The sequence below is a fragment of the Crinia signifera genome, unplaced genomic scaffold (assembly GCF_055691185.1).
Source record: "Crinia signifera unplaced genomic scaffold, ASM5569118v1 HAP2_SCAFFOLD_222, whole genome shotgun sequence".
Lineage (NCBI taxonomy): Eukaryota > Metazoa > Chordata > Amphibia > Anura > Myobatrachidae > Crinia > Crinia signifera.
The window spans coordinates 116628-138486 of NW_028142115.1; the positions used below are offsets into that span (position 1 = coordinate 116628).

At 37.5% G+C, this 21859-nt stretch overlaps 28 non-coding genes and 1 pseudogene across 28 annotated transcripts; all 29 read right to left on the reverse strand.

The window, feature by feature from the left end:
- Nucleotides 1–326: 326 nt before the first annotated feature.
- Nucleotides 327–445, reverse strand: LOC146054218 (5S ribosomal RNA; annotated as a pseudogene).
- Nucleotides 446–776: 331 nt separating this feature from the next.
- Nucleotides 777–895, reverse strand: LOC146054175 (5S ribosomal RNA). The gene has a single exon (XR_014468150.1). It is a non-coding gene; the product is annotated as a 5S ribosomal RNA (ribosomal RNA).
- A 345-nt stretch (nt 896–1240) lies between these two features.
- LOC146053934 (5S ribosomal RNA) lies at nt 1241–1359 on the reverse strand. Its single transcript, XR_014467931.1, has one exon. It is a non-coding gene; the product is annotated as a 5S ribosomal RNA (ribosomal RNA).
- A 345-nt stretch (nt 1360–1704) lies between these two features.
- On the reverse strand, nt 1705–1823 carry LOC146053968 (5S ribosomal RNA). The gene has a single exon (XR_014467962.1). It is a non-coding gene; the product is annotated as a 5S ribosomal RNA (ribosomal RNA).
- Nucleotides 1824–2169: 346 nt separating this feature from the next.
- On the reverse strand, nt 2170–2288 carry LOC146054136 (5S ribosomal RNA). The gene has a single exon (XR_014468115.1). It is a non-coding gene; the product is annotated as a 5S ribosomal RNA (ribosomal RNA).
- Nucleotides 2289–2633: 345 nt separating this feature from the next.
- On the reverse strand, nt 2634–2752 carry LOC146054049 (5S ribosomal RNA). The gene has a single exon (XR_014468036.1). It is a non-coding gene; the product is annotated as a 5S ribosomal RNA (ribosomal RNA).
- Nucleotides 2753–3097: 345 nt separating this feature from the next.
- Nucleotides 3098–3216, reverse strand: LOC146053969 (5S ribosomal RNA). Its single transcript, XR_014467963.1, has one exon. It is a non-coding gene; the product is annotated as a 5S ribosomal RNA (ribosomal RNA).
- A 331-nt stretch (nt 3217–3547) lies between these two features.
- Nucleotides 3548–3666, reverse strand: LOC146054092 (5S ribosomal RNA). Its single transcript, XR_014468075.1, has one exon. It is a non-coding gene; the product is annotated as a 5S ribosomal RNA (ribosomal RNA).
- A 346-nt stretch (nt 3667–4012) lies between these two features.
- On the reverse strand, nt 4013–4131 carry LOC146054022 (5S ribosomal RNA). The gene has a single exon (XR_014468011.1). It is a non-coding gene; the product is annotated as a 5S ribosomal RNA (ribosomal RNA).
- Nucleotides 4132–4476: 345 nt separating this feature from the next.
- Nucleotides 4477–4595, reverse strand: LOC146053872 (5S ribosomal RNA). Its single transcript, XR_014467875.1, has one exon. It is a non-coding gene; the product is annotated as a 5S ribosomal RNA (ribosomal RNA).
- A 345-nt stretch (nt 4596–4940) lies between these two features.
- Nucleotides 4941–5059, reverse strand: LOC146054131 (5S ribosomal RNA). The gene has a single exon (XR_014468110.1). It is a non-coding gene; the product is annotated as a 5S ribosomal RNA (ribosomal RNA).
- Nucleotides 5060–5604: 545 nt separating this feature from the next.
- Nucleotides 5605–5723, reverse strand: LOC146054104 (5S ribosomal RNA). The gene has a single exon (XR_014468086.1). It is a non-coding gene; the product is annotated as a 5S ribosomal RNA (ribosomal RNA).
- A 345-nt stretch (nt 5724–6068) lies between these two features.
- LOC146053970 (5S ribosomal RNA) lies at nt 6069–6187 on the reverse strand. The gene has a single exon (XR_014467964.1). It is a non-coding gene; the product is annotated as a 5S ribosomal RNA (ribosomal RNA).
- A 346-nt stretch (nt 6188–6533) lies between these two features.
- On the reverse strand, nt 6534–6652 carry LOC146054148 (5S ribosomal RNA). Its single transcript, XR_014468126.1, has one exon. It is a non-coding gene; the product is annotated as a 5S ribosomal RNA (ribosomal RNA).
- A 345-nt stretch (nt 6653–6997) lies between these two features.
- Nucleotides 6998–7116, reverse strand: LOC146054051 (5S ribosomal RNA). Its single transcript, XR_014468038.1, has one exon. It is a non-coding gene; the product is annotated as a 5S ribosomal RNA (ribosomal RNA).
- A 345-nt stretch (nt 7117–7461) lies between these two features.
- Nucleotides 7462–7580, reverse strand: LOC146053972 (5S ribosomal RNA). Its single transcript, XR_014467966.1, has one exon. It is a non-coding gene; the product is annotated as a 5S ribosomal RNA (ribosomal RNA).
- A 331-nt stretch (nt 7581–7911) lies between these two features.
- On the reverse strand, nt 7912–8030 carry LOC146054094 (5S ribosomal RNA). Its single transcript, XR_014468077.1, has one exon. It is a non-coding gene; the product is annotated as a 5S ribosomal RNA (ribosomal RNA).
- A 346-nt stretch (nt 8031–8376) lies between these two features.
- LOC146054023 (5S ribosomal RNA) lies at nt 8377–8495 on the reverse strand. The gene has a single exon (XR_014468012.1). It is a non-coding gene; the product is annotated as a 5S ribosomal RNA (ribosomal RNA).
- Nucleotides 8496–8840: 345 nt separating this feature from the next.
- On the reverse strand, nt 8841–8959 carry LOC146053873 (5S ribosomal RNA). The gene has a single exon (XR_014467876.1). It is a non-coding gene; the product is annotated as a 5S ribosomal RNA (ribosomal RNA).
- A 345-nt stretch (nt 8960–9304) lies between these two features.
- On the reverse strand, nt 9305–9423 carry LOC146054132 (5S ribosomal RNA). Its single transcript, XR_014468111.1, has one exon. It is a non-coding gene; the product is annotated as a 5S ribosomal RNA (ribosomal RNA).
- Nucleotides 9424–9968: 545 nt separating this feature from the next.
- On the reverse strand, nt 9969–10087 carry LOC146054105 (5S ribosomal RNA). Its single transcript, XR_014468087.1, has one exon. It is a non-coding gene; the product is annotated as a 5S ribosomal RNA (ribosomal RNA).
- A 345-nt stretch (nt 10088–10432) lies between these two features.
- Nucleotides 10433–10551, reverse strand: LOC146053896 (5S ribosomal RNA). The gene has a single exon (XR_014467897.1). It is a non-coding gene; the product is annotated as a 5S ribosomal RNA (ribosomal RNA).
- A 345-nt stretch (nt 10552–10896) lies between these two features.
- LOC146053908 (5S ribosomal RNA) lies at nt 10897–11015 on the reverse strand. The gene has a single exon (XR_014467908.1). It is a non-coding gene; the product is annotated as a 5S ribosomal RNA (ribosomal RNA).
- A 345-nt stretch (nt 11016–11360) lies between these two features.
- Nucleotides 11361–11479, reverse strand: LOC146054005 (5S ribosomal RNA). Its single transcript, XR_014467996.1, has one exon. It is a non-coding gene; the product is annotated as a 5S ribosomal RNA (ribosomal RNA).
- Nucleotides 11480–11824: 345 nt separating this feature from the next.
- LOC146053862 (5S ribosomal RNA) lies at nt 11825–11943 on the reverse strand. The gene has a single exon (XR_014467866.1). It is a non-coding gene; the product is annotated as a 5S ribosomal RNA (ribosomal RNA).
- Nucleotides 11944–12288: 345 nt separating this feature from the next.
- LOC146053973 (5S ribosomal RNA) lies at nt 12289–12407 on the reverse strand. The gene has a single exon (XR_014467967.1). It is a non-coding gene; the product is annotated as a 5S ribosomal RNA (ribosomal RNA).
- Nucleotides 12408–12752: 345 nt separating this feature from the next.
- LOC146053863 (5S ribosomal RNA) lies at nt 12753–12871 on the reverse strand. Its single transcript, XR_014467867.1, has one exon. It is a non-coding gene; the product is annotated as a 5S ribosomal RNA (ribosomal RNA).
- A 345-nt stretch (nt 12872–13216) lies between these two features.
- On the reverse strand, nt 13217–13335 carry LOC146053974 (5S ribosomal RNA). The gene has a single exon (XR_014467968.1). It is a non-coding gene; the product is annotated as a 5S ribosomal RNA (ribosomal RNA).
- A 345-nt stretch (nt 13336–13680) lies between these two features.
- Nucleotides 13681–13799, reverse strand: LOC146054160 (5S ribosomal RNA). Its single transcript, XR_014468137.1, has one exon. It is a non-coding gene; the product is annotated as a 5S ribosomal RNA (ribosomal RNA).
- Nucleotides 13800–21859: the final 8060 nt, after the last annotated feature.

Sequence of the window (21859 nt, forward strand, 5' to 3'; positions counted from 1 at the left end):
GCCCTCTTCTACTTCTATAACCAGGTAAGCTAATAAAAAAGTTTCCTAACTGTATTGGCTTACTTAAAAAAATCATGTGTTGGTAATGTAAAAAGACCTACAGGACATAATATTAGCAGGTGGTCTCAAATTAAACTACTAAAGAGGCTCAACACTGTTTAGCTGCCAAAAGCAGTTGTAATTGGGCCGTAACAGTGTGGTAAGTTTTTAGGTGATGGCTATTGTGTCTGTTTGACCTCTCCCAAATGTCTGTATTGGCAATAAAAAGAAAAAGTGTCCAATTTAAATAGCTAGAGAATAAAAACAATTTTCCAGTAATGGGAAAAAACCTACAGCACCTGGTGTTCCCATGTTTTCTCGCACCCAAGTACTAACTAGGCCCAACACTGCTTAGCTTCCAAGATCAGACGAGATTGGGCATATCCAATGTGGTATGGCTGTAGGTGAGATACAGTCTTCTACTTCTATAACCAGGTAAGCTAATAAAAAAGTTTCCTAACATTATTGGCTTACTGAAAAAAATCATGTGTTGGTAATGTAAAAAGACCTACAGGACATAATATTAGCAGGTGGTCTCAAATTAAACTACTAAAGAAGCTCAACACTGTTTAGCTGCCAAAAGCAGTTGGAATTGGGCCGAAACAGTGTGGTAAGTCTTTAGGTGATGGCTATTGTGTCTGTTTGACCTCTCCCAAATGTCTGTATTGGCAATAAAAAGAAAAAGTTTCCAATTTAAATAGCTAGAGAATAAAAACAATTTGCCAGTAATGGGAAAAAACCTACAGCACCTGGTGTTCCCATGTGGTCTCCCAACCATGTACTAACCATGCCCAACACTGCTTCGCTTCCAAGATCAGACGAGATTGGGCGTATCCAATGTGGTATGGCTGTAGGTGAGATACAGTCACTTTTTTGCCTTCTTCTACTTCTATAACCAGGTAAGCTAATAAAAAAGTTTGCTAAATGTATTGGCTTACTGAAAAAAATCATGTGTTGGTAATGTAAAAAGATCTACAGGACATAATATTAGCAGGTGGCCTCAAATTAAACTACTAAAGAGGCTAAACAATATTTAGCTGCCAAAAGCAGTTGGAATTGGGCCGAAACAGTGTGGTAAGTCTTTAGGTGATGGCTATTGTGTCTGTTTGACCTCTCCCAATTGTCTGTATTGGCAATAAAAAGAAAAAGTTTCCAATTTAAATAGCTATAGAATAAAAACAATTTGCCAGTAATGGGAAAAAACCTACAGCACCTGGTGTTCCCATGTGGTCTCCCACCCAAGTACTAACCAGGCCCCACACTGCTTAGCTTCCAAGATCAGACGAGATTGGGCATATCCAATGTGGTATGGCTGTAGGTTAGATACAATCACTTTTTTGCCCTCTTCTACTTCTATAACCAGGTAAGCTAATAAAAAAGTTTCCTAACTGTATTGGCTTACTTAAAAAAATCATGTGTTGGTAATGTAAAAAGACCTACAGGACATAATATTAGCAGGTGGTCTCAAATTAAACTACTAAAGAGGCTCAACACTGTTTAGCTGCCAAAAGCAGTTGTAATTGGGCCGAAACAGTGTGGTAAGTTTTTAGGTGATGGCTATTGTGTCTGTTTGACCTCTCCCAAATGTCTGTATTGGCAATAAAAAGAAAAAGTGTCCAATTTAAATAGCTAGAGAATAAAAACAATTTGCCAGTAATGGGAAAAAACCTACAGCACCTGGTGTTCCCATGTGGTCTCCCACCCAAGTACTAACTAGGCCCAACACTGCTTAGCTTCCAAGATCAGACGAGATTGGGCGTATCCAATGTGGTATGGCTGTAGGTGAGATACAGTCACTTTTTTTGTCCTCTTCTACTTCTATAACCAGGTAAGCTAATAAAAAAGTTTCCTAACATTATTGGCTTACTGAAAAAAATCATGTGTTGGTAATGTAAAAAGACCTACAGGACATAATATTAGCAGGTGGTCTCAAATTAAACTACTAAAGAAGCTCAACACTGTTTAGCTGCCAAAAGCAGTTGGAATTGGGCCGAAACAGTGTGGTAAGTCTTTAGGTGATGGCTATTGTGTCTGTTTGACCTCTCTCAAATGTCTGTATTGGCAATAAAAAGAAAAAGTTTCCAATTTAAATAGCTAGAGAATAAAAACAATTTGCCAGTAATGGGAAAAAACCTACAGCACCTGGTGTTCCCATGTGGTCTCCCACCCAAGTACTAACCAGGCCCAACACTGCTTAGCTTCCAAGATCAGACGAGATTGGGCGTATCCAATGTGGTATGGCTGTAGGTGAGATACAGTCACTTTTTTGCCTTCTTCTACTTCTATAACCAGGTAAGCTAATAAAAAAGTTTGCTAACTGTATTGGCTTACTGAAAAAAATCATGTGTTGGTAATGTAAAAAGATCTACAGGACATAATATTAGCAGGTGGCCTCAAATTAAACTACTAAAGAGGCTAAACAATATTTAGCTGCCAAAAGCAGTTGGAATTGGGCCGAAACAGTGTGGTAAGTCTTTAGGTGATGGCTATTGTGTCTGTTTGACCTCTCCCAATTGTCTGTATTGGAAATAAAAAGAAAAAGTTTCCAATTTAAATAGCTAGAGAATAAAAACAATTTGCCAGTAATGGGAAAAAACCTACAGCACCTGGTGTTCCCATGTGGTCTCCCACCCAAGTACTAACCAGGCCCCTCACTGTTTAGCTTCCAAGATCAGACGAGATTGGGCGTATCCAATGTGGTATGGCTGTAGGTGAGATACAATCACTTTTTTGCCCTCTTCTACTTCTATAACCAGGTAAGCTAATAAAAAAGTTTCCTAACTGTATTGGCTTACTTAAAAAAATCATGTGTTGGTAATGTAAAAAGACCTACAGGACATAATATTAGCAGGTGGTCTCAAATTAAACTACTAAAGAGGCTCAACACTGTTTAGCTGCCAAAAGCAGTTGTAATTGGGCCGAAACAGTGTGGTAAGTCTTTAGGTGATGGCTATTGTGTCTGTTTGACCTCTCCCAAATGTCTGTATTGGCAATAAAAAGAAAAAGTGTCCAATTTAAATAGCTAGAGAATAAAAACAATTTTCCAGTAATGGGAAAAAACCTACAGCACCTGGTGTTCCCATGTGGTCTCCCACCCAAGTACTAACTAGGCCCAACACTGCTTAGCTTCCAAGATCAGACGAGATTGGGCGTATCCAATGTGGTATGGCTGTAGGTGAGATAAAGTCTTCTACTTCTATAACCAGGTAAGCTAATAAAAAAGTTTCCTAACATTATTGGCTTACTGAAAAAAATCATGTGTTGGTAATGTAAAAAGACCTACAGGACATAATATTAGCAGGTGGTCTCAAATTAAACTACTAAAGAAGCTCAACACTGTTTAGCTGCCAAAAGCAGTTGGAATTGGGCCGAAACAGTGTGGTAAGTCTTTAGGTGATGGCTATTGTGTCTGTTTGACCTCTCCCAAATGTCTGTATTGGCAATAAAAAGAAAAAGTTTCCAATTTAAATAGCTAGAGAATAAAAACAATTTGCCAGTAATGGGAAAAAACCTACAGCACCTGGTGTTCCCATGTGGTCTCCCACCCAAGTACTAACCAGGCCCAACACTGCTTAGCTTCCAAGATCAGACGAGAATAGGCGTATCCAATGTGGTATGGCTGTAGGTGAGATGCAGTCACTTTTTTGCCTTCTTCTACTTCTATAACCAGGTAAGCTAATAAAAAAGTTTGCTAACTGTACTGGCTTACTGAAAAAAATCATGTGTTGGTAATGTAAAAAGACCTACAGGACATAATATTAGCAGGTGGTCTCAAATTAAACTACTAAAGAGGCTCAACACTATTTAGCTGCCAAAAGCAGTTGGAATTGGGCCGAAACAGTGTGGTAAGTCTTTAGGTGATGGCTATTGTGTCTGTTTGACCTCTCCCAAATGTCTGTATTGGCAATAAAAAGAAAAATTTTTCCAATTTAAATAGCTAGAGAATAAAAACAATTTGCCAGTAATGGGAAAAAACCTACAGCACCTGGTGTTCCCATGTGGTCTCCCACCCAAGTACTTACCAGGCCCAACACTGCTTAGCTTTCAAGATCAGACGAGATTGGGCGTATCCAATGCGGTATGGCTGTAGGTGAGATACAGTTACTTTTTTGCCTTCTTCTACTTCTATAACCAGGTAAGCTAATAAAAAAGTTTGCTAACTGTATTGGCTTACTGAAAAAAATCATGTGTTGGAAATGTAAAAAGATCTACAGGACATAATATTAGCAGGTGGCCTCAAATTAAACTACTAAAGAGGCTAAACAATATTTAGCTGCCAAAAGCAGTTGGAATTGGGCAGAAACAGTGTGGTAAGTCTTTAGGTGATGGCTATTGTGTCTGTTTGACCTCTCCCAACTGTTTGTATTGGCAATAAAAAGAAAAAGTTTCCAATTTAAATAGCTATAGAATAAAAACAATTTGCCAGTAATGGTAAAAAACCTACAGCACCTGGTGTTCCCATGTGGTCTCCCACCCAAGTACTAACCAGGCCCCACACTGCTTAGCTTCCAAGATCAGACGAGATTGGGCGTATCCAATGTGGTATGGCTGTAGGTGAGATACAATCACTTTTTTGCCCTCTTCTACTTCTATAACCAGGTAAGCTAATAAAAAAGTTTCCTAACTGTATTGGCTTACTTAAAAAAATCATGTGTTGGTAATGTAAAAAGACCTACAGGACATAATATTAGCAGGTGGTCTCAAATTAAACTACTAAAGAGGCTCAACACTGTTTAGCTGCCAAAAGCAGTTGTAATTGGGCCGAAACAGTGTGGTAAGTCTTTAGGTGATGGCTATTGTGTCTGTTTGACCTCTCCCAAATGTCTGTATTGGCAATAAAAAGAAAAAGTGTCCAATTTAAATAGCTAGAGAATAAAAACAATTTGCCAGTAATGGGAAAAAACCTACAGCACCTGGTGTTCCCATGTGGTCTCCCACCCAAGTACTAACTAGGCCCAACACTGCTTAGCTTCCACGATCAGACGAGATTGGGCGTATCCAATGTGGTATGGCTGTAGGTGAGATACAGTCACTTTTTTGTCCTCTTCTACTTCTATAACCAGGTAAGCTAATAAAAAAGTTTCCTAACATTATTGGCTTACTAAAAAAAATCATGGGTGAAATGTAATAGGATGAGAGATTCAGAAAGTGAGAGATTTGGTAAGAAATCTCCATTTTTTTTATAGTGGCAATCATTGACACAGCAAAATCACACTGGTTTTGCTGTGTCAATGATTGCCACTTTAAAAAAAATGGAGATTTCTTACCAAATCTCTCACTTTCTGAATCTCTCATCCTATTACATTTCACCCCATGTGTTGGTAATGTAAAAAGACCTACAGGACATAATATTAGCAGGTGGTCTCAAATTAAACTACTAAAGAAGCTCAACACTGTTTAGCTGCCAAAAGCAGTTGGAATTGGGCCGAAACAGTGTGGTAAGTCTTTAGGTGATGGCTATTGTGTCTGTTTGACCTCTCCCAAATGTCTGTATTGGCAATAAAAAGAAAAAGTTTCCAATTTAAATAGCTAGAGAATAAAAACAATATGCCAGTAATGGGAAAAAACCTACAGCACCTGGTGTTCCCATGTGGTCTCCCACCCAAGTACTAACCAGGCCCAACACTGCTTAGCTTCCAAGATCAGTCGAGATTGGGCGTATCCAATTTGGTATGGCTGTAGGTGAGATACAGTCACTTTTTTGCCTTCTTCTACTTCTATAACCAGGTAAGCTAATAAAAAAGTTTGCTAACTGTATTGGCTTACTGAAAAAAATCATGTGTTGGTAATGTAAAAAGACCTACAGGACATAATATTAGCAGGTGGTCTCAAATTAAACTACTAAAGAGGCTCAACACTATTTAGCTGCCAAAAGCAGTTGGAATTGGGCCGAAACAGTGTGGTAAGTCTTTAGGTGATGGCTATTGTGTCTGTTTGATTTCTCCCAAATGTCTGTATTGGCAATAAAAAGAAAAAGTGTCCAATTTAAATAGCTAGAGAATAAAAACAATTTGCCAGTAATGGGAAAAAACCTACAGCACCTGGTGTTCCCATGTGGTCTCCCACCCAAGTACTAACTAGGCCCAACACTGCTTAGCTTCCAAGATCAGACGAGATTGGGCGTATCCAATGTGGTATGGCTGTAGGTGAGATACAGTCACTTTTTTTGTCCTCTTCTACTTCTATAACCAGGTAAGCTAATAAAAAAGTTTCCTAACATTATTGGCTTACTGAAAAAAATCATGTGTTGGTAATGTAAAAAGACCTACAGGACATAATATTAGCAGGTGGTCTCAAATTAAACTACTAAAGAAGCTCAACACTGTTTAGCTGCCAAAAGCAGTTGGAATTGGGCCGAAACAGTGTGGTAAGTCTTTAGGTGATGGCTATTGTGTCTGTTTGACCTCTCTCAAATGTCTGTATTGGCAATAAAAAGAAAAAGTTTCCAATTTAAATAGCTAGAGAATAAAAACAATTTGCCAGTAATGGGAAAAAACCTACAGCACCTGGTGTTCCCATGTGGTCTCCCACCCAAGTACTAACCAGGCCCAACACTGCTTAGCTTCCAAGATCAGACGAGATTGGGCGTATCCAATGTGGTATGGCTGTAGGTGAGATACAGTCACTTTTTTGCCTTCTTCTACTTCTATAACCAGGTAAGCTAATAAAAAAGTTTGCTAACTGTATTGGCTTACTGAAAAAAATCATGTGTTGGTAATGTAAAAAGATCTACAGGACATAATATTAGCAGGTGGCCTCAAATTAAACTACTAAAGAGGCTAAACAATATTTAGCTGCCAAAAGCAGTTGGAATTGGGCCGAAACAGTGTGGTAAGTCTTTAGGTGATGGCTATTGTGTCTGTTTGACCTCTCCCAATTGTCTGTATTGGAAATAAAAAGAAAAAGTTTCCAATTTAAATAGCTAGAGAATAAAAACAATTTGCCAGTAATGGGAAAAAACCTACAGCACCTGGTGTTCCCATGTGGTCTCCCACCCAAGTACTAACCAGGCCCCTCACTGTTTAGCTTCCAAGATCAGACGAGATTGGGCGTATCCAATGTGGTATGGCTGTAGGTGAGATACAATCACTTTTTTGCCCTCTTCTACTTCTATAACCAGGTAAGCTAATAAAAAAGTTTCCTAACTGTATTGGCTTACTTAAAAAAATCATGTGTTGGTAATGTAAAAAGACCTACAGGACATAATATTAGCAGGTGGTCTCAAATTAAACTACTAAAGAGGCTCAACACTGTTTAGCTGCCAAAAGCAGTTGTAATTGGGCCGAAACAGTGTGGTAAGTCTTTAGGTGATGGCTATTGTGTCTGTTTGACCTCTCCCAAATGTCTGTATTGGCAATAAAAAGAAAAAGTGTCCAATTTAAATAGCTAGAGAATAAAAACAATTTTCCAGTAATGGGAAAAAACCTACAGCACCTGGTGTTCCCATGTGGTCTCCCACCCAAGTACTAACTAGGCCCAACACTGCTTAGCTTCCAAGATCAGACGAGATTGGGCGTATCCAATGTGGTATGGCTGTAGGTGAGATAAAGTCTTCTACTTCTATAACCAGGTAAGCTAATAAAAAAGTTTCCTAACATTATTGGCTTACTGAAAAAAATCATGTGTTGGTAATGTAAAAAGACCTACAGGACATAATATTAGCAGGTGGTCTCAAATTAAACTACTAAAGAAGCTCAACACTGTTTAGCTGCCAAAAGCAGTTGGAATTGGGCCGAAACAGTGTGGTAAGTCTTTAGGTGATGGCTATTGTGTCTGTTTGACCTCTCCCAAATGTCTGTATTGGCAATAAAAAGAAAAAGTTTCCAATTTAAATAGCTAGAGAATAAAAACAATTTGCCAGTAATGGGAAAAAACCTACAGCACCTGGTGTTCCCATGTGGTCTCCCACCCAAGTACTAACCAGGCCCAACACTGCTTAGCTTCCAAGATCAGACGAGAATAGGCGTATCCAATGTGGTATGGCTGTAGGTGAGATGCAGTCACTTTTTTGCCTTCTTCTACTTCTATAACCAGGTAAGCTAATAAAAAAGTTTGCTAACTGTACTGGCTTACTGAAAAAAATCATGTGTTGGTAATGTAAAAAGACCTACAGGACATAATATTAGCAGGTGGTCTCAAATTAAACTACTAAAGAGGCTCAACACTATTTAGCTGCCAAAAGCAGTTGGAATTGGGCCGAAACAGTGTGGTAAGTCTTTAGGTGATGGCTATTGTGTCTGTTTGACCTCTCCCAAATGTCTGTATTGGCAATAAAAAGAAAAATTTTTCCAATTTAAATAGCTAGAGAATAAAAACAATTTGCCAGTAATGGGAAAAAACCTACAGCACCTGGTGTTCCCATGTGGTCTCCCACCCAAGTACTTACCAGGCCCAACACTGCTTAGCTTTCAAGATCAGACGAGATTGGGCGTATCCAATGCGGTATGGCTGTAGGTGAGATACAGTTACTTTTTTGCCTTCTTCTACTTCTATAACCAGGTAAGCTAATAAAAAAGTTTGCTAACTGTATTGGCTTACTGAAAAAAATCATGTGTTGGAAATGTAAAAAGATCTACAGGACATAATATTAGCAGGTGGCCTCAAATTAAACTACTAAAGAGGCTAAACAATATTTAGCTGCCAAAAGCAGTTGGAATTGGGCAGAAACAGTGTGGTAAGTCTTTAGGTGATGGCTATTGTGTCTGTTTGACCTCTCCCAACTGTTTGTATTGGCAATAAAAAGAAAAAGTTTCCAATTTAAATAGCTATAGAATAAAAACAATTTGCCAGTAATGGTAAAAAACCTACAGCACCTGGTGTTCCCATGTGGTCTCCCACCCAAGTACTAACCAGGCCCCACACTGCTTAGCTTCCAAGATCAGACGAGATTGGGCGTATCCAATGTGGTATGGCTGTAGGTGAGATACAATCACTTTTTTGCCCTCTTCTACTTCTATAACCAGGTAAGCTAATAAAAAAGTTTCCTAACTGTATTGGCTTACTTAAAAAAATCATGTGTTGGTAATGTAAAAAGACCTACAGGACATAATATTAGCAGGTGGTCTCAAATTAAACTACTAAAGAGGCTCAACACTGTTTAGCTGCCAAAAGCAGTTGTAATTGGGCCGAAACAGTGTGGTAAGTCTTTAGGTGATGGCTATTGTGTCTGTTTGACCTCTCCCAAATGTCTGTATTGGCAATAAAAAGAAAAAGTGTCCAATTTAAATAGCTAGAGAATAAAAACAATTTGCCAGTAATGGGAAAAAACCTACAGCACCTGGTGTTCCCATGTGGTCTCCCACCCAAGTACTAACTAGGCCCAACACTGCTTAGCTTCCACGATCAGACGAGATTGGGCGTATCCAATGTGGTATGGCTGTAGGTGAGATACAGTCACTTTTTTGTCCTCTTCTACTTCTATAACCAGGTAAGCTAATAAAAAAGTTTCCTAACATTATTGGCTTACTAAAAAAAATCATGGGTGAAATGTAATAGGATGAGAGATTCAGAAAGTGAGAGATTTGGTAAGAAATCTCCATTTTTTTTATAGTGGCAATCATTGACACAGCAAAATCACACTGGTTTTGCTGTGTCAATGATTGCCACTTTAAAAAAAATGGAGATTTCTTACCAAATCTCTCACTTTCTGAATCTCTCATCCTATTACATTTCACCCCATGTGTTGGTAATGTAAAAAGACCTACAGGACATAATATTAGCAGGTGGTCTCAAATTAAACTACTAAAGAAGCTCAACACTGTTTAGCTGCCAAAAGCAGTTGGAATTGGGCCGAAACAGTGTGGTAAGTCTTTAGGTGATGGCTATTGTGTCTGTTTGACCTCTCCCAAATGTCTGTATTGGCAATAAAAAGAAAAAGTTTCCAATTTAAATAGCTAGAGAATAAAAACAATATGCCAGTAATGGGAAAAAACCTACAGCACCTGGTGTTCCCATGTGGTCTCCCACCCAAGTACTAACCAGGCCCAACACTGCTTAGCTTCCAAGATCAGTCGAGATTGGGCGTATCCAATTTGGTATGGCTGTAGGTGAGATACAGTCACTTTTTTGCCTTCTTCTACTTCTATAACCAGGTAAGCTAATAAAAAAGTTTGCTAACTGTATTGGCTTACTGAAAAAAATCATGTGTTGGTAATGTAAAAAGACCTACAGGACATAATATTAGCAGGTGGTCTCAAATTAAACTACTAAAGAGGCTCAACACTATTTAGCTGCCAAAAGCAGTTGGAATTGGGCCGAAACAGTGTGGTAAGTCTTTAGGTGATGGCTATTGTGTCTGTTTGATTTCTCCCAAATGTCTGTATTGGCAATAAAAAGAAAAAGTTTCCAATTTAAATAGCTAGAGAATAAAAACAATTTGCCAGTAATGGGAAAAAACCTACAGCACCTGGTGTTCCCATGTGGTCTCCCACCCAAGTACTAACCAGGCCCAACACTGCTTAGCTTCCAAGATCAGACGAGATTGAGCGTATCCAATGTGGTATGGCTGTAGGTGAGATACAGTCACTTTTTTGCCTTCTTCTACTTCTATAACCAGGTAAGCTAATAAAAAAGTTTGCTAACTGTATTGGCTTACTGAAAAAAATCATGTGTTGGTAATGTAAAAAGATCTACAGGACATAATATTAGCAGGTGGCCTCAAATTAAACTACTAAAGAGGCTAAACAATATTTAGCTGCCAAAAGCAGTTGGAATTGGGCCGAAACAGTGTGGTAAGTCTTTAGGTGATGGCTATTGTGTCTGTTTGACCTCTCCCAATTGTCTGTATTGGCAATAAAAAGAAAAAGTTTCCAATTTAAATAGCTATAGAATAAAAACAATTTGCCAATAATGGGAAAAAACCTACAGCACCTGGTGTTCCCATGTGGTCTCCCACCCAAGTACTAACCAGGCCCCACACTGCTTAGCTTCCAAGATCAGAAGAGATTGGGCGTATCCAATGTGGTATGGCTGTAGGTGAGATACAACCACTTTTTTGCCCTCTTCTACTTCTATAACCAGGTAAGCTAATAAAAAAGTTTCCTAACTGTATTGGCTTACTTAAAAAAATCATGTGTTGGTAATGTAAAAAGACCTACAGGACATAATATTAGCAGGTGGTCTCAAATTAAACTACTAAAGATGCTCAACACTGTTTAGCTGCCAAAAGCAGTTGTAATTGGGCCGAAACAGTGTGGTAAGTCTGTAGGTGATGGCTATTGTGTCTGTTTGACCTCTCCCAAATGTCTGTATTGGCAATAAAAAGAAAAAGTGTCCAATTTAAATAGCTAGAGAATAAAAACAATTTGCCAGTAATGGGAAAAAACCTACAGCACCTGGTGTTCCCATGTGGTCTCCCACCCAAGTACTAACTAGGCCCAACACTGCTTAGCTTCCAAGATCAGACGAGATTGGGAGTATCCAATGTGGTATGGCTGTAGGTGAGATAAAGTCACTTTTTTGTCCTCTTCTACTTCTATAACCAGGTAAGCTAATAAAAAAGTTTCCTAACATTATTGGCTTACTGAAAAAAATCATGTGTTGGTAATGTAAAAAGACCTACAGGACATAATATTAGCAGGTGGTCTCAAATTAAACTACTAAAGAAGCTCAACACTGTTTAGCTGCCAAAAGCAGTTGGAATTGGGCCGAAACAGTGTGGTAAGTCTTTAGGTGATGGCTATTGTGTCTGTTTGACCTCTCCCAAATGTCTGTATTGGCAATAAAAAGAAAAAGTTTCCAATTTAAATAGCTAGAGAATAAAAACAATATGCCAGTAATGGGAAAAAACCTACAGCACCTGGTGTTCCCATGTGGTCTCCCACCCAAGTACTAACCAGGCCCAACACTGCTTAGCTTCCAAGATCAGAAGAGATTGGGCGTATCCAATGTGGTATGGCTGTAGGTGAGATACAACCACTTTTTTGCCCTCTTCTACTTCTATAACCAGGTAAGCTAATAAAAAAGTTTGCTAACTGTATTGGCTTACTGAAAAAAATCATGTGTTGGTAATGTAAAAAGACCTACAGGACATAATATTAGCAGGTGGTCTCAAATTAAACTACTAAAGAGGCTCAACACTATTTAGCTGCCAAAAGCAGTTGGAATTGGGCCAAAACAGTGTGGTAAGTCTTTAGGTGATGGCTATTGTGTCTGTTTGATTTCTCCCAAATGTCTGTATTGGCAATAAAAAGAAAAAGTGTCCAATTTAAATAGCTAGAGAATAAAAACAATTTGCCAGTAATGGGAAAAAACCTACAGCACCTGGTGTTCCCATGTGGTCTCCCACCCAAGTACTAACTAGGCCCAACACTGCTTAGCTTCCAAGATCAGACGAGATTGGGCGTATCCAATGTGGTATGGCTGTAGGTGAGATAAAGTCACTTTTTTGTCCTCTTCTACTTCTATAACCAGGTAAGCTAATAAAAAAGTTTCCTAACATTATTGGCTTACTGAAAAAAATCATGTGTTGGTAATGTAAAAAGACCTACAGGACATAATATTAGCAGGTGGTCTCAAATTAAACTACTAAAGAAGCTCAACACTGTTTAGCTGCCAAAAGCAGTTGGAATTGGGCCGAAACAGTGTGGTAAGTCTTTAGGTGATGGCTATTGTGTCTGTTTGACCTCTCCCAAATGTCTGTATTGGCAATAAAAAGAAAAAGTTTCCAATTTAAATAGCTAGAGAATAAAAACAATATGCCAGTAATGGGAAAAAACCTACAGCACCTGGTGTTCCCATGTGGTCTCCCACCCAAGTACTAACCAGGCCCAACACTGCTTAGCTTCCAAGATCAGAAGAGATTGGGCGTATCCAATGTGGTATGGCTGTAGGTGAGATACAACCACTTTTTTGCCCTCTTCTACTTCTATAACCAGGTAAGCTAATAAAAAAGTTTCCTAACTGTATTGGCTTACTTAAAAAAACCATGTGTTGGTAATGTAAAAAGACCTACAGGACATAATATTAGCAGGTGGTCTCAAATTAAACTACTAATGATGCTCAACACTGTTTAGCTGCCAAAAGCAGTTGTAATTGGGCCGAAACAGTGTGGTAAGTCTGTAGGTGATGGCTATTGTGTCTGTTTGACCTCTCCCAAATGTCTGTATTGGCAATAAAAAGAAAAAGTGTCCAATTTAAATAGCTAGAGAATAAAAACAATTTGCCAGTAATGGCAAAAAACCTACAGCACCTGGTGTTCCCATGTGGTCTCCCACCCAAGTACTAACTAGGCCCAACACTGCTTAGCTTCCAAGATCAGACGAGATTGGGCGTATCCAATGTGGTATGGCTGTAGGTGAGATTAAGTCACTTTTTTGTCCTCTTCTACTTCTATAACCAGGTAAGCTAATAAAAAAGTTTCCTAACATTATTGGCTTACTGAAAAAAATCATGTGTTGGTAATGTAAAAAGACCTACAGGACATAATATTAGCAGGTGGTCTCAAATTAAACTACTAAAGAAGCTCAACACTGTTTAGCTGCCAAAAGCAGTTGGAATTGGGCCGAAACAGTGTGGTAAGTCTTTAGGTGATGGCTATTGTGTCTGTTTGACCTCTCCCAAATGTCTCTATTGGCAATAAAAAGAAAAAGTTTCCAATTTAAATAGCTAGAGAATAAAAACAATTTGCCAGTAATGGGAAAAAACCTACAGCACCTGGTGTTCCCATGTGGTCTCCCACCCAAGTACTAACCAGGCCCAACACTGCTTAGCTTCCAAGATCAGACGAGATTGGGCGTATCCAATGTGGTATGGCTGTAGGTGAGATACAGACACTTTTTTGCCTTCTTCTACTTCTATAACCAGGTAAGTGTTAAAACTGAAATAACGCATCAATAATTATATACTTTTGTTATACTCTGTTTTCTCAAATATTGTTATTATTGCTGCAGATGACTTTAGCTTGTTGCACAATGTACTATTCATTGCGTATGAGGCCTTCTCTTTGCGCTAAACAGTTATTATATGTTAGAAGCAGCAGCCATTTTGTTAGGCATGACTTGCATATCTCGTTACAAGATGGCGTGTGGAGTCAGAATACTGCTGAAATAAGTAATTTCTTATGAGATATTGTTTTGGATTTCTGGGTTTAAGAATGCCTTATTGATGTAACAGAGAACAAGGACAGACACCTAGACTCCACAAACTGAATAATATGGGAACAAGGCCACACATGCGTAGACCCACAAGGCCACTGAAGTTGGGTGTTGGGTTAATTATGACATCATGATTGAAAGCAGAGCTTGCCAATAAGACTCAATGCTTATGAGTAATTAATTAATTAATGTGATAAAGGTTTAAATATCAGAGTGATAGAAGGAGGGACAAGGCAGTTGAGAAAGAACAAGGAAGCACAGGGGGCTGGAGGTAATTATGAAGGAGGTTTAATCATGGCTGATCACTGTCCTTGAAAGGTGTCCATTTTGATTTGATTTAGAATTACTGTTTCAGTATTAGCTAATCAATTTTATGTTTCTTGTGTTAGTCTGCATTTGCAATTACCTGTAATGAAGCTATTCTTTAAGTAAAGCATTGTCATACCTTTTATAACAAGGTTGTGTGGGTGTGCAATCATTTCAGCGTTGCCGTTATATTTAAAGGTAATAAAGTAAATAAATTTGGTTTGGGTTATTTATCATATCTAATCTTATCAGATAAATATCTGCTTTATCAGTTGGAGGCCCCAGCGAGATTCAATGATGTTGGTTTTCGCATTTTATCAGTTGAGAAAATCAAAGTTTGAAAAAAAAATTAGCTATTTAAAAAAAAAAAATGTGTAGAAAAAATTGTAAAGTCGGTGCATTTATTTGTACTCTTATCTTTCTCAACATCTGTTAAAGTGTGCTAATCCAATATTACTTGAAGAAACTTTGATCTTTAATTATAAAACAAATAGATCATAATTTAAGGCATGGAAAGACAACGCTGCATTTTGCAGACTGTCAGCTTGCTAAACCCCCCCGCATCGCCCATTTCTTCTCTGTGTCAGAGAATAGATAAGGAGAGCAGCGAGAAACTTGGCAAGAAGTTGTAAACAACATTGCTTCGGTCAGGAAGAGTATTTCTTTGGTTTATTTGCAAAGCATGCAGACTATAGCAAGCATATTGGTATAAAGGTTATGCTGGCAATAAATTTTCTACTTTTTAAAAAAAAAAAAGTTCTTTAAATGACAGTATTTTTTTTTTTTGTTTGTTTTTATTTTTTGACCGCGGTTGGATTGTTTGGTGTATATTGTCTGCTGAGGATATTGCTGAAGTAACTAATCTGTAGCGGTTGTTTTGATAATTAGAGTTTCTTTGTTTGTCCAATCTATACATTTTAAAGAAGTTGCATATATTTGTTGTAGGTTTTTCCGTGCTTATAATTTGGTGATTAGAGATAGGTAGAGGAGATTGTGCATTTACGTTTCTTTCTGGTTTGACTGGCCAGCAACATGTGGAAGAAATGGAATGCATGATTTATCCATAATCTGTATTGTTTGGAAACCCTCGGATTGTCTACTGTATATGGTTTATATAAGAAAATGTTAATAAATAATTAAGTATACGTTGCATTGTTAGAGCTAGCAAGCAGTCGGATTACAATAACAGTTTGAGCTAATTTCTTTATATCCATAGACAGAGGTCAGTTAAAATACAGAGTTTAAAGGAGTAGATGCTAATATTGTAAGCCAAGTAACAGTTCATTTTTACCACCAAAATAAATAAAGTTAATTGGAATATTGTTTATAACAAAGAAAGTAAGATCGAGTTTATCTCATTGTAAAGTTTGTTTCATCTCCTGTCTTGCGGAGATGAAGTCCGTAATGTAGGACTGATGTTTTTCTGCTATGGGTTTTTGATTTAATTTTTTTTTTGGTTTATTAAACAAAGCAGCTGTGAGTTGGAAACTCTAAAGTGATGGATTCAGTTGATGTAATGCGAGATAAGGAGTTGTCCATGTTAGGTGAAGAAACAGGAAATGATCATGTGAATTCAATGTTTTTTTCAGTTAATGAGTAATACATTTTGAATAAGAAAAGTGATATATATATCGATGAGATATAAGTCTAATATAACATCTATTCTTAAAGGTTCATATTGATATATTAGACCATGTTTTCTGTTTGCAATTTCTGTTGCCTATTTGCTTGATCTGGATACATATATTGAATCAGATATACCTTGAGTAATGCGCAGATAAATCCTGGGTTTATTTTTATTCTTATGAATGGAAGGTAATCAGTGATAACTGACTCAAGGGTGTGGGGTTTTCTTTAAGCCAATTTTTGTTTTGTTTTTTGATTTGTGTTAATTTAATTTTGTTTGTTTGGAAAGGGGGAGGGTACTAAATTGATAGAGTATCTTAAGGGGTTAATACTGTGGCCACAGTTAGCTAAATAACCAGGGGAGATAGTGATCTAATCGTGTAATGATCACTTAGACAATGTGCAGATATGGTAACAAAGAATGACATATTGCATATAATTTTTTTCTGATTTGATGAGTTGATTTTTTCCTGTGAAGAGTGCTGACCGGTAGCGAGATTCACAGGGGGTATCTGCCACCTACGTACAAGGTAGAATATATGGGGAAACATAATAAAAGAAGACAGGGTGGGGGTGGTAACAGTGAATGACACACAACGCATGGTTAGGTTTTTTGGGGACATTTTTCATTTATTTTATTTAGATTTTTGTCTTTGAAAGAGGTAACACCTTTTTAAGCATTTGTATGGGATCACAGAAAGTTCTCTGAGTATGTGACTAGTGTGAGCAAGTGAGAAGGTATAGAAAATACTATGCTGGTCATAGTTAGTTGGAATTGGCGATGATGATGCACCTGTGAGGTAATGATTATTTGATGAGAGTGAACGCGCAATGGTCTGGTGACAGGTGGTGAAAGCTCCAAGAATTGAGATAGTATATCCCACTAACCCACATATGTTTGGAAAGATTGTACTGTCTCACTGAGGGGTTAATTCTGTTCAGTGAGAAGTGAGGAGAGGTGATATGTCTTTTAGAGCCTTAGGAAAAAAAAAAGAAAAAATGGGGAAAAAAAAGAATAATTTTGAAATTTTTTGTTTATTTTTGAAAAAGCAGAAGGGAAGAAGTTTTTTTTCAGTGATGAGGTGAGAGTAACATCAGAAATAACTCTGTAGGAGATTAAAGGCAGGAAATGGTTAATGAGATTGATAAGAGTAAAGTTTTATTCCTAAATGATGTGAAATATCCAAGGAGTGTTACAGAACTGTTTTCCATAACAAGGACATGAAAGATTTTAGAATTGAAGATATTGTTTACCCTTTTGAAAAAGCACAATAAATAGATTAAAGTTATTGCAATGTTCTGTATGGGACAGTGATCAGCCATACCCAAGGATGACCTCCAGCCCCCTCCCCTCTGCTTCCCTCAAGTGATAATGTTGTTTTGTCAACATCTGTTTAAAAAAACTGCCATTTCTTTTTTCCAAATGACAAATGCTAATATGATGTCTGAGCTTAATAATGCTATTGATTTTGCTTGTTTTATTTAAATTAAATCCCAGCCAATAGAGGTGTGACCATTCCAGAGAAAAGATTAATTTACAAATTGATGCATTTCATTTTGCACAGAAAAAGCAAGTGTTTTAAAAAAAAATATTATTATTATAATTATTATTATTACTGAGCCACTAGAAATTATTTAGAAAAAATATTGAGTCTGCAGGTACCTCTGCAGAATCCTTATCAAAGCCCTTATTGGAAAAATACAGATTTTATAGTGATTATTATAAGATGCATATTGAGTTGCATTTTTATGCTTACTGATTTATCTGATTGCATGTTGCCACTTAACTAGATCCATTGGTCATGCATATGAGCCCACAAATAAGGAATGGAGGTCACAATTAGGTGCAGCACTACTGGGTTCTGCTACTAGTAATCGTATTTGCTGCACAACTAATCATGATATTCTCTCAAATATTTGTAATGATTTAATGATTATTTTTTTCTCAGAGTGGTTTGGAAGAAATTGTGTATTATTAACAGGAATCCATGAGAGACTGCTGTCAGAAGGCACTAACCGATATGAGGACCCTCACGGGGTTAGAGGATTTTGATGAGTTTTTCATTACTAATCATGTCACAAGTTTCTGAACATCTATGGACCACAAGAAATAGTTTTTTTCAAATTTTACAACAAGGCATATTATCTAATACCCATAGTATTTGCAACACTCCGTTATTGCAGGTTATCTGCCCAATGTGATTATTACAGTCATCTAATCATTGATTTATGATCTGCATAGTTCTTAAAGCAGATAGTCAGGACTTACTATATTTATTTACAGCACAGTCCAATATACGTGGACTCAATTAAGCCAAAGTTTTATGGACAGCCCCACTATGTCCCACAATGAGTTGCATGATTGCTACCACAATGCTGATTCAATATGTTTATGATATAATGATGTGTTTAAATTCTTTACAGGATTCTCTTACTGGCACCTTTTCTATTACTACTACTAAATCTAACTGACACAGAGCTGACAAAATACAATATACTGACATAATTGCTTCATTTGAGGCTCTGATACACGCATTGACAGAAGCAACAGCACTGGATATATCAGATTTATCATATACCTGTCTTTACTGTAATGAACAACAGGCGGCTGCCTTGGGAGTTTGAACACATATACATGGGGGTTCATATAGACCCATTGGGTGCAACAGTTGCACACTTGACCGAGTGGCATCTGCTTTACCAACATGTTTAAGGACTGTGGCGGCTGCTGCAGCCTTTGTATAGAAATTACAGAACACCGCACACTATGTGTCTCTAATGCTACATCTTTTCTAATGAACTCTTCATGGACAAGACATATTTCCAGTGCATGGTTCTCTCGTTGGGAACTTTTGCTCCCAGCGCCACATGACCTGACTATTGTCAGGTGTGGTACGCTAAATCCTGCTACTCTGTTACCTGGTGGGACCCGGGAGTCCCAGAGGATTTAGAACATGATTGTGAGGAATATTTAAAGAAAATTTCTCCAATTAGACCTGATATCTCTGACACGCCACTACCATCTACAAAGATTGTAGTCGTCACCAACAAGGAGACTCAGGATGGCCATATACGGGATATGCGGTAGTATTGGATTTAGAGATCCTCATTTTCCATCGTGATTTTGCTATGATATAATACGCTAATATCACAGCAAGTAAAGGAGCTCATTGAGGCTGTGCAACTCCCTGCAAAGGCAGTAGTTGTTAAGTGTCAAGCTCACATGTTATAAAGTGATCTTGTTGCACTTGGTAACAAAAATAAGATGGCCACTGTTGGGAATCACACCACTATACAATTTAATGTTTTTACAATTGACCAGCAGAATCTCATAAAGCATCAAGAGTTGTGTATTTAACAGGAATGTGCCAATGGATGATAAATGGATGCAGTCAAAAGGCTAATGGCCTATGTAAAGATGTTGGGGGCAGACCAGTAGCTCCCCAAACCCCTCCTCATGGCATATGCGGAAGCTGCCCATGGGATGACCCATGTAAGGAGAGAGAGGGTATGTATGTTGATTTCATCTTATGCAGAGGCCCAAACGCATCTGCAGAAGAATGAATTCAGGAAAATTATTCCTATAGAACCATCTAACATTTCTCCTACCACTGGTCCATTCCTAAGTTTAAAAATATTTTTTTGGGAATTTACATGCATTTAAAATTGTCATTATATTTAAATGGTATCTGATATGTTATCTTGATTATAAGGAACATCCCAGCTGTCCCATGTACAGCATCCTTTACAGCAAAGAAATGTTTTGAGAAATTTGTGTTCAGATAGGTTATCCCATAAGGTATATGCTATTAAAGAAATCATAGAGGTACATATTTGACAGGAAAGGTATTCTAAGGAATAAGTCAAAATATGAGTATGAAAATTTGGTTGCACTCACCACACACTAAGAGGTTTTAGTCAAAATTGAACATGTTAACAAATGCACATTGAGAACACATTATTTAGGGTGGGTGTGGAAATTACCATGAGTTGACTTGAAGTTTTGTCTTCAGTTTTGTATGACATTCACACTACTCCTCAGCAGCCAGTGAACCTGTCCCCTTATAAGATCATTATTTTAATTGATATATACATTTTTTTGGGAGACCATCAATCCCTATTCAACATCCAGCAGCAGACTTGTCACTCTAATTCTCACATCATCTAAATACTTTGCCAGAAAAGCAAACAAGCTTATGAAGGGATGTTGTTATAAGGTCCAGCCTGGAGACTATGCAATGGTGAGAAAATTCTTACAATTAAATGTCTCATAGATCAAAGGCATGACCCGTCCCTGTGAAACAAACCGATTGAATTAATGCGTCTCACTGCAAGAAGGTTTCCGACCTGGTGGTGATATCAGTTGAAAGAAATAGAAACTGATGCAGATAAATATTGTGACTGTGATTCTAACTTAATAAACTTATTTGATGATGGGCCTGTCCAGGGCCCCCACACAGACCAAGACAAGGTCCACGGAATCGGGGGGCATCCTTAGTGGTGTCCCTGCGGGTTGTGGGCAAGAAGAGGTCCACGGAATCGGGGGATACCCTTAGTGGTGTCCCTGCGGGTTGTGGACAAGGTGTAAAACAATGATCCCCATGAGTGACCAAGTTTCCCATACACTCACTAACTGAAGAAGTCATTTTTGTTTTTTTAAGTTTTCATATTTTTATAGTGAATGAGGGTTACCAGGGATTGGTTGCTGGCAAGGACAGTGTGTATAGTTATCAAAGAGGTATTACTAGAGTCATGGTGGTGTATTCTACTTCTGCTTTTAATTTTAATCCCACAAGTATAGTAATAATCATAACAGACACACATATACATCATACTACTGATGCTCCCAGGTTTCGGTATGCATCAGAGGATGGTAATAAAACACTGATAGCCAATATGTTAAACTAATTAGAAGGTTTAAAATAAATATATGAGTAATAACATAAAAGTAACTGAGAATGCCCACACCAGAACCATTGATAGAATACATATAGTAAGGTATCAGTAAAGAAGAGGCATTCTAAGTAAGGATGGTAACAATGGTGCAAACATAATATCTATATGCAAACTGACATTTCTTCTTTAAGACGCTCATCATGAGCTGATAAAAAGAACAATAAGGTAAACTGATTGTTGGTTATATTGTCATCTACGGTATCACTCCGGTAATGTTGGGTTAATGGCTACTTATATTTGCAGTCAAATCAAACAACACTTAATTTTCTATGTAGGATTTACACAAGTGAATCTTAAAAGGTTACTGACTCTCCCTAGGTTTAAAATTGGTAAAGAGTGTAATAACAGGAGATATTTTGGAGTACAACAAAACATGTAGTTATCATGTGACAGAGTTGGGTGTGCTAGTATAAAATCTAGATAAAAAAGGGTACTCATTGAATTGTTTCTTATGATGTTTTCTCAAACATACTGTCTCATAAGCCATGGACATTACCACAAGGATTTTAAGGTTTCTAAATGGTTACAAACAAGATCTATTGTAATAAAATTTACTTTTACTAATTAATACAGTGGTGATTCAACATAAAGATTTGAAAGTAACACATGGTATAATAAAGAAACACACTTATTTACATTATCCCAAGTTTATAAAATTGTATTTGAATTTGTGAATATAATTAAAATATGGTACAAGCATCACAAATACTAAACGGATGATGACGTTAAAAGGAAAGTTGAATGAAATTATTTGGGTTAAAAATTAGTTTATTGAACAGGTGTGAGTGATGTGATTCCCTACAGTTGGTTTATTTGGTTGAACCCCAATAACTGGTTAG